Here is a 7,785-nt window from a genome sequence, read left to right as displayed (position 1 = left end):
ACACACACACATGTGCCTGGCATGTATTCCAAGCCTCCAGGTCTGGGACTCAAACCATATAGACAGCCATGTGAGATTCAGTTACCTTAACCACCACACCATCAGCTGGCCCTAGTACTTGATATCCTATAAGCATCGTTTGTTGGGCATTATTACTCATTCGTTTATTCAGATTTCTCCCGTGTTCATGCTCCATACCAGGCATATACCAGGCACTGGGAATTCAAGGACAGGTAAGTCATAGTCCTTACCCTCCAAGGACAGCTCATGATCTGTGGCAATGAGCACGATAACAAACTACACCCAAGGGGGCACTGAGAAAAGTCATACCAAAGCATGTCTGTTTTCCAAGTAGTATAATTTCATTTTCCTGTCACTTTAGATGGGAATAATTAGAGAGATGTGCCCTACAGGGATAATATGAGGATGAATTAAATACAAAGATGTGATCTTAAATAAGTAAAAGAAATCCTGGAAAGTACTCTCAAGAATAATGTATTTCTAAAACCCTGGGTAGTAAAGGAACTACTGTCTGCTTGTGATTAAAAGAGTCATTAGATTAGAGAACAAGTTTTCCCATCTGGTTCATAGATCAGCTTCAGAATAGGTTATACCCTCAGCCTCCATCTTTCCTCTTTTCTTTTCTTTCTTTCTTTCTTTTTTTTTTTTTTTCATATATATTAGCTAGATTCTGATTTCTTATTTGTTTTCATACTGTTGGTACAAAACTTGGGCAAGTAGATATAGTGCACTATGTCTTTTTTAAAATATATTTATTTAGTTCAAATTAACCTGACAGGACATTAAAACTGCATAAATCTTTTTAAAATAAAAACTATAAAATTTCTTACATGATATACTACTGCAGTCATATTTTTAGAGTGGCTCTCATGCTGTTACTGTGTCATTTTTCTCTTGAGAAATTTTCACGTTAGAGAGTTCTCAAGTTGTTTGCCCTTTAAAATATAAAGGTTGTTTTGCTTCAAAATTGTTTCTTTCTGTTATTATTTTATTGGTTGCAAAAGTGAGAGTATACAGATATATATACAAAACAGGACACACACACAAACACACACACACATACCCACACACATATACCTGAAATCTCAGCCACCCAGAGATTAGCCGTGTTCACACCTGTATACCCTTTTAGATCATCTAAATGTTGTAATGGTAATTGCATTCCCAGCAATGAACTACTAGTGGCAGGAAAGAAGCCTCTGAGAAGCTATAGTATGTGTAATTATACACTGTACCCATAAACACAGCAAGCTGCAGGCCTTGGCCTACAGAATGCATAGCAGATGAAGGCTAACTTTTCTCACCATTACTTAAAGATACACAGCTAACCTAGCCTTTCATCACCCTCAGGAGTCCATAGACAGTGGGGCCAGGATGGAGTAGATGGTCCTAAGAATAGCTGGCTCAGGCTTAGTTGCAGTAGCACAAATAGGGCAGTGCTGCACAAGACTGGGGCCACGTGGGAGGCCTGGGTTTGGATACTTGGTCAACCTAAACAGACTGAGTGCACACCTGTAATGCTAGCTAACTAGGAGGCCGGAGAAGAGATCACAGCAGTGAGACTACCCTCGCCCACCTGTTTCCTCCTCCTTTTCCTCCTCTTCCTCTTGTCATCCATATCCCTCCCTCTCTTTCTCCCTCCCTTCCTCTCCCTCTCCGTCTCCTTCCTTTCCTCCCTCCCTCCCTCTCTCTCTCTCTCTTGCTCTCTCTCTCTCTCTCTCTTCCTATCATTAAAAAACAAACAAACAAACAAAACATCTAGTTACCTAGCTCAGTGTGAAAGATTGCAATCTTCATATTATGGACATACAATTTCAGGATGGGGAGGAAGTCAACAGGAAAGAAGAATGGATGAACACTGTTAGTACTGCACCTTTCGTATTTATACTCTTGTGTACTTTTTCAAGGCTTTTTTTTTTACTTGTTTTATTTTTATAAATCTCTGTATAGTTTATATTGTTTCTTATATGTAGGATATACACAAGGAGACAAATATTAAGTTAGGTAATGATACAATTGGGACTGAATGACTGATCTTCCTACTTACAATGTAATTGCCACATTATTTTCTCACTCTCCTAGGTTTCCTCAGCGTGATTTGTCTGAGAATAGCCAAGCTATGAGGTTTTAAGGAAGGGCTGAGAAATCACTGGTATAGTAGGCCACATATAAAGCTAGAGTAATATGGAATAATAGTCCAAGTATGAACACTTGCAAAGTTGTAACTGTATTACCAAAACAATATGAACCTTTTAGTAACAAACTGGAAACAGAAGACCTGTATCTGTTAAACTTTTTATTTTAAATTATAACTGCATGCCATAGACACAATCTTTATTTTTATTTATTTTTAAAATTTTGCTAGAGGACATGAGCATTTACCGGAGAGACATGGGGGGTGGGAGAGAGAAAAGGAAAGTGAGAAGGCATTCCAACTTCTGGGGCTGGACACACCACAATCCCTTCTCCATTTCTCCTTTTGGGATTTTGGGCATACATGCACATGTACTGGCTTGTTTTCCGAGCATGTGCTGGGTCCAGTACTCAAACTGTGCAGTAGGCCATGTGAGATCCAACTGTGTTAACCACCATGCCACTTGCCAGTCCTACAAATGTTAAGGTGAGTTGGAATCATTATAATCTCCTTTAGACTAAAACTTAGACGTATAGAAAACAGTGTTTCTTTACTACATTTGTGCATGCTGAAGTAAGTGTGTTTTAGGACCCTCTGAAGGCCCACAGGGTCTTCATGGAATTCCTTACATCAACAAGGCAAATTCTGTGTTCTAATGAGAGGTTACATGTGAGGATCAGAAAACTAGCCATTTAGCTTCAAACTGCACCTGGAGCTAGTCATAGATGCACAAGTGAGCAAAATGTTCCTTTTTCCAGACTCCAAATCATATCCTGCCATTGCCTAGCAAGCTTGGTTTTAGGAACATTTGTATCTGCATGTTTATGCTACCTTGGGTGTTAGTCAATTCATAGTCTCAGGGAGGATTTCTAAAGTTCATAGAACTTAACTCCACTAAACAATGTAGCTTATATTGCAGAGATCAAGCAAGTGGCAATGACACCTGGAAAGGTTTCAAAGAGGTCAAGATATCTTAGAACCACACAGGAGGTTGCTAACAACAGTAAGTCCCAATAGGATGAGAAGAAACATGGACACAATTCCAGAAATCCAAAGCTAAGTAACCTTTTAGAATTTAAAAGTCATAAGCCCTCCTTATAGTCTCTAACACATGCTCTGAGGCAGAATCACTCAACATGCTTGGATATCCCACAACAATTTCTTGCCTAAACAAACAAAGGAAGAACAAAACTATTTCCTAGGGAGTAATTGAACATAGTCAGCTGCACAGAATCGTAGATGCCACCACAAATGGCCCTTAAATATCCTAAGTCAATAGACTTCGCATCAGGATGGATGAAAACAAGAACCAGCAAGTGATTGGACTTGCAAGAAGTGCTTCACAGTATACAAAATCGACCCTAGGGACTTAGAAGTGTGAGTTTGTAGAATCTTTCCTCAGAATGTGGGCAGTATGTGTAGCTCAGAATCACTGAAAGCTTTTTTATATTTAGCCAAACTAGGGATGGTGGCCTTTCCACCAACTAATAGGATTTATGTGTAACTTCTTTTTATGTCAAGGACATGCACAGTTACAGATTATGCACATTATTTTCAGAATTGCAGAATTCCAGTTACCAGTGACTTCATTTTAGTAATTGAACTATCAAGCAATGTGGAAAAGGCTCTAGACAGAGCTATAGAAAATAAAATATTTCTCCAAAATGAATAGGAAACTTTCATAAGCTCATGAGAGTGGTAGATATGTAAACATACATAATGTAGGAAGTGAGAATTAATTTTGATGAGCAACAGATCATCTTAGAATACTCACTAAATAGCCCTAATGACAAAAATATAAATCTTACGTTGCTTCAAGACAAACATTGGTGAACATTTTGTGTAAAAAGTCAAATAGTAAATATTTTAAGCTTTGGGAGCCTTACAGTCTAGTCTCTGTTGCAGCTATACAACTCTGCAAAAGCAGTCATAGGTATAATACATAAATGAACATGGATGGCTACATTTTAATAAAATTGTATTTATGGGAAGTAAATTTTGAATTTCATATAACTTCCATGCATCATGAAATATTCTTCTTTTGATTTTTTTCTAACTGCTTAAAAACTATTGGTAGAATGGTAAAAACCCATTCTTAGCTCATAGGCTAGCCAGAAATAGGCAGAATGTCATATTTAAACTCAATTTGCTAACCCTTGCTTGAAGGCTTTTCGATTGGTAAAATTCAGCAGCCTAAAGGTTTGATTTAAAATTCATTTCATTCTGGGGACCAGCAGGTGGCATGGTGATTAAGGTGCTGGACATTCCCACATGGTTGACCACGGTTTGAGTCCTGGATCTGGTGGCCTGCTTTCTCACTTTCTCCCTCTCTCTGAGTGTGTCTCTCTCTGGTCAAATTAAAATAAATGAATGAGTAAATAAAATTAAATAAATAATTATTATTTTTTTTAATTTCATTTCATTCCGACCTAAATGGCATTTCTATCACTTGAAAGCTTGGTAAAAATTTTCAGAAATTGAGAGATGACAGAAAATTGTTTGACTCTAACTCTTCTATAATTAACCTGTGCTCACAAATAACAGTAAAATATTTTTATTGTACTCATTCTATGCCTAGTCAGTGTATAAACAAAAAATTCTGCAGTTCTCTTTTTGGGTGTAAAGATATTTTAAAATGAGACCTGATCATTATTCTTGTGTAAAAGGGAAAGCAAAGCAAGTTTAGGGTATCTGCCTATCTTATGGTAATTCTAGCGAGTTGTTAGTTTCATTAATTAGACTATGTAATTTTATCACTTTGTCCAAGTTCATTTATATAATGCATATGTACACATTTCCAGTTGTCGTAGGAATCACAAATTACAAAACTTAAAAAGCAGACTTGAGCAGGAGGGGGCAAGGAAATATCCTGTGCTAGCAAAACTGAAATATTTTTCAAGTGTTCTTGAATCATGTAGGTGTGTGTGTGTGTGTGTCTGTGTGTGTGTGTGTATACATATCGCAAAACTGAACATATACACACACACACACATTAAAGTTTGTTTAGAAAGATTAAATAGACATACTCTTATGTATTGAAGTTGAAAATGGAATTGGTACTTCCTTTCAAAGAAACTTCAAAGTTATTAATGAGCATAGACCATAACTCAATAAATAACCTGGTAGTAATCTACCATCAGTGAAGCATGCAAATAAAAACAAGGATTTACCTCCCAAAAAAAGACTAATAGAAATTTAAGATGCTAAATAAAACAGTGGCAAGTGTAATGATCAAGAAAGTTTTTCTTGGGACCAGCAGATAGTATAATGGTTAAGTTGCTGGACTCCCATGTAATTTACCACATTTCGAGTTCCAGACCTGACAGCTTAAAAACTCACGCCGGCCGCATGTGCATGCATGTCCAAGGTCCAGAGAAAAGAATGGTGGAGAACGATCCCAAGAGAATAGAAGGGATTGTGATGTGGCCATTCCCCCCTGTGGGGTAATTTCTCATTTTCTGTCTCTGTCTCTCTCTGATTCTCCAGCGAGTGCACACACACTATAGTAAAAATCTCTCTCTTAAAAAAAAAAAAAAAAAAAAAGAATGTTTTTCTTTATTAATTTTCATGTGAACTATTGCAGTAGTTTTTCTCAAGTATCCTATTAATTACAGCTTAGCCGCACTCCAGTTTATCTTGCAGACTATAACTCAAGTAATTTTCCAGAGTACTTGGATGATTACACTTTACTGTCTAAAAAACCTTCGTAAATTTTCCCATGTTCTATTAAATAATTTCCAAATTCAAGGGCCAGCAAATGGTATAGCAATTACATTGGTAGACTCCCACATGGCCAACCATGGTTCAAATCCCAGACCCTACATCTTGAAACTCACACTGGATGCACGTGCATACATGCCCAAGATTCTGGGAAGAGAATGGAGGAAAAGTAATTGCAGTTTATCATGAGTCATTGTGTGTAATTAAATATGTACGTTTTTCTAAGGAACCTACTGTCTGCTGTAGTAACTAGAAAAATAAACCAATACTGACAGTGTTTTTGATAATACCATTGCAATAATGTAGGACAGGGAGAAATGGTAAGTGACTGAAGTAAAACAAATCGCATCTAGAAATGGACAAAGTCTTAAGGGGGGAACCCAGAGAAAATGTTTCCACATCTTGACATCAAGGTGGGAATCTGGCAAGGCTTCTTGGCAGAAGGGATGTTTGTATTAAACTTTATTGTTTAAATTAGAGTTAGGTAGGCCAGTGAGGAGATAGCAGGGGTGGTATTCCAGATAAAGGGATCAGTATGTGTGAAATCTATAGAGGCATAAAAGAGCATGTCATGGTAGGAGAACTGACTAATTTGGCCACAGTGTGGAGTACATGTGTGGAGCTGCAAGGAGGGAAAATAGGTGAAAGCTATGAAGACCCATGAATACTGTGATAAGCAGTTTTAATGATGTCTTGAGGAAGTGATAGCACAAAGGCTGGATAATCTGTGTACCCAGAGAGGTCAAAGTTAATTTTCCAGGGCCAGCAGGTGGTGCAGTGGTTAAAGGTGCTGGATTCCCACGTGGCTGACTGTGGTTCGAGTCCTGGACCTGGCGACTTGTTTTCTCATTTTCCTCTTTCTCTCACTCTCTGTTGCTGGTCAAATTTTAAAAATAATAATAACAAATGGAATTAAATAAATAAATAATTCTTTTTTTTTAAAAAAGTTAGTTTTCCGGAGGCTAGCTTTGAAGGATGAGTAGTGGTTGGTCCAGTGGACGGTAGTGGAGAAAAACACACCAAGCATAACCAGGGGGAGATAGATATAGATATAAATACAGCATGCCCTGGTCAAGGGTATTCAGGATTTTTTACTATAACTCAGATATAAGAATTGCACACCATGCTAAAGAGATATGTGCTGGTAAACTGGCCCTTATTGCAGTACCTAAGAGCCAGTGGTAGGGATGCCCTGATTTATAGGGTTAGCTCATTTTCATGATGTAAACTCACACCACAGTTGATTTCAAGCCATCAAAAATTTAACAATCAGTTTGCAAAAGTCCTCAGTATTTAATTATAATACACCCATCTTTAGAGGAGTTATATTCGGAAGATTGGCAATCCACTTTCAGGAGACATACTTGTATGTAATAGGCAGCTTTTGACTGCTGATGGGTTTAGAGTAGAGGAATGCTGGGATCACAGTTGCATTTTGTAAAGACTCTTCTGGGGTAATTGAGAAGCCAGTCTAGGAGGAGATCGGGAATATAAGCAGAGCAGTGTAGGGTCTACTGCATAGTCCAAGAGTGAGAGAGATGACAGTAACCAAGCTAAGACAGAGTAGAAGGCCTAGATTGGTGTAAACACCAACGAATCATTCTTTCTGTGAATAACTGCTATGGATGCTGAACAGAACTAAAACAAAAACGACCTGAGGGTTCTGGAGACTACACAAAGGCAGACAGATTTTGGAGCAGAATCAAAATTTTGACCAAGTAATCTACAGAGAGAATTTCCATTTTCTGTGGCTTCGCCCTGAGAGCAGCTGCTATCACAGCTATGGCAGGCCTGTCATCTTCTGGCCCAAGGTACTCAGGGGAAAGCCCAAGGCTGCTGCACATCGGGAGGAAACCCTGGGAAGAGGAAAACTTTAAAATGTGAATGTAGTGTGTTTAAATTTGACTAAG

General features: G+C 38.1%; 1 protein-coding gene across 1 annotated transcript in view; it reads left to right on the top strand.

Annotated features, from left to right (window-relative positions):
* VPS13B (vacuolar protein sorting 13 homolog B) overlaps positions 1-7,785 on the top strand; it is an 806,861-nt gene that overhangs the window by 706,313 nt on the left and 92,763 nt on the right. The gene's annotated exons all lie outside the window — the stretch shown is intronic.

The sequence above is a fragment of the Tupaia chinensis genome, unplaced genomic scaffold (genome assembly GCF_000334495.1).
Source record: "Tupaia chinensis unplaced genomic scaffold, TupChi_1.0 Scaffold000646_1, whole genome shotgun sequence".
Taxonomy (NCBI): Eukaryota; Metazoa; Chordata; class Mammalia; order Scandentia; family Tupaiidae; genus Tupaia; species Tupaia belangeri.
The sequence above is the reverse complement of the archived record's forward strand: the minus strand, read 5'-3'. Positions and strand labels throughout refer to the sequence as shown.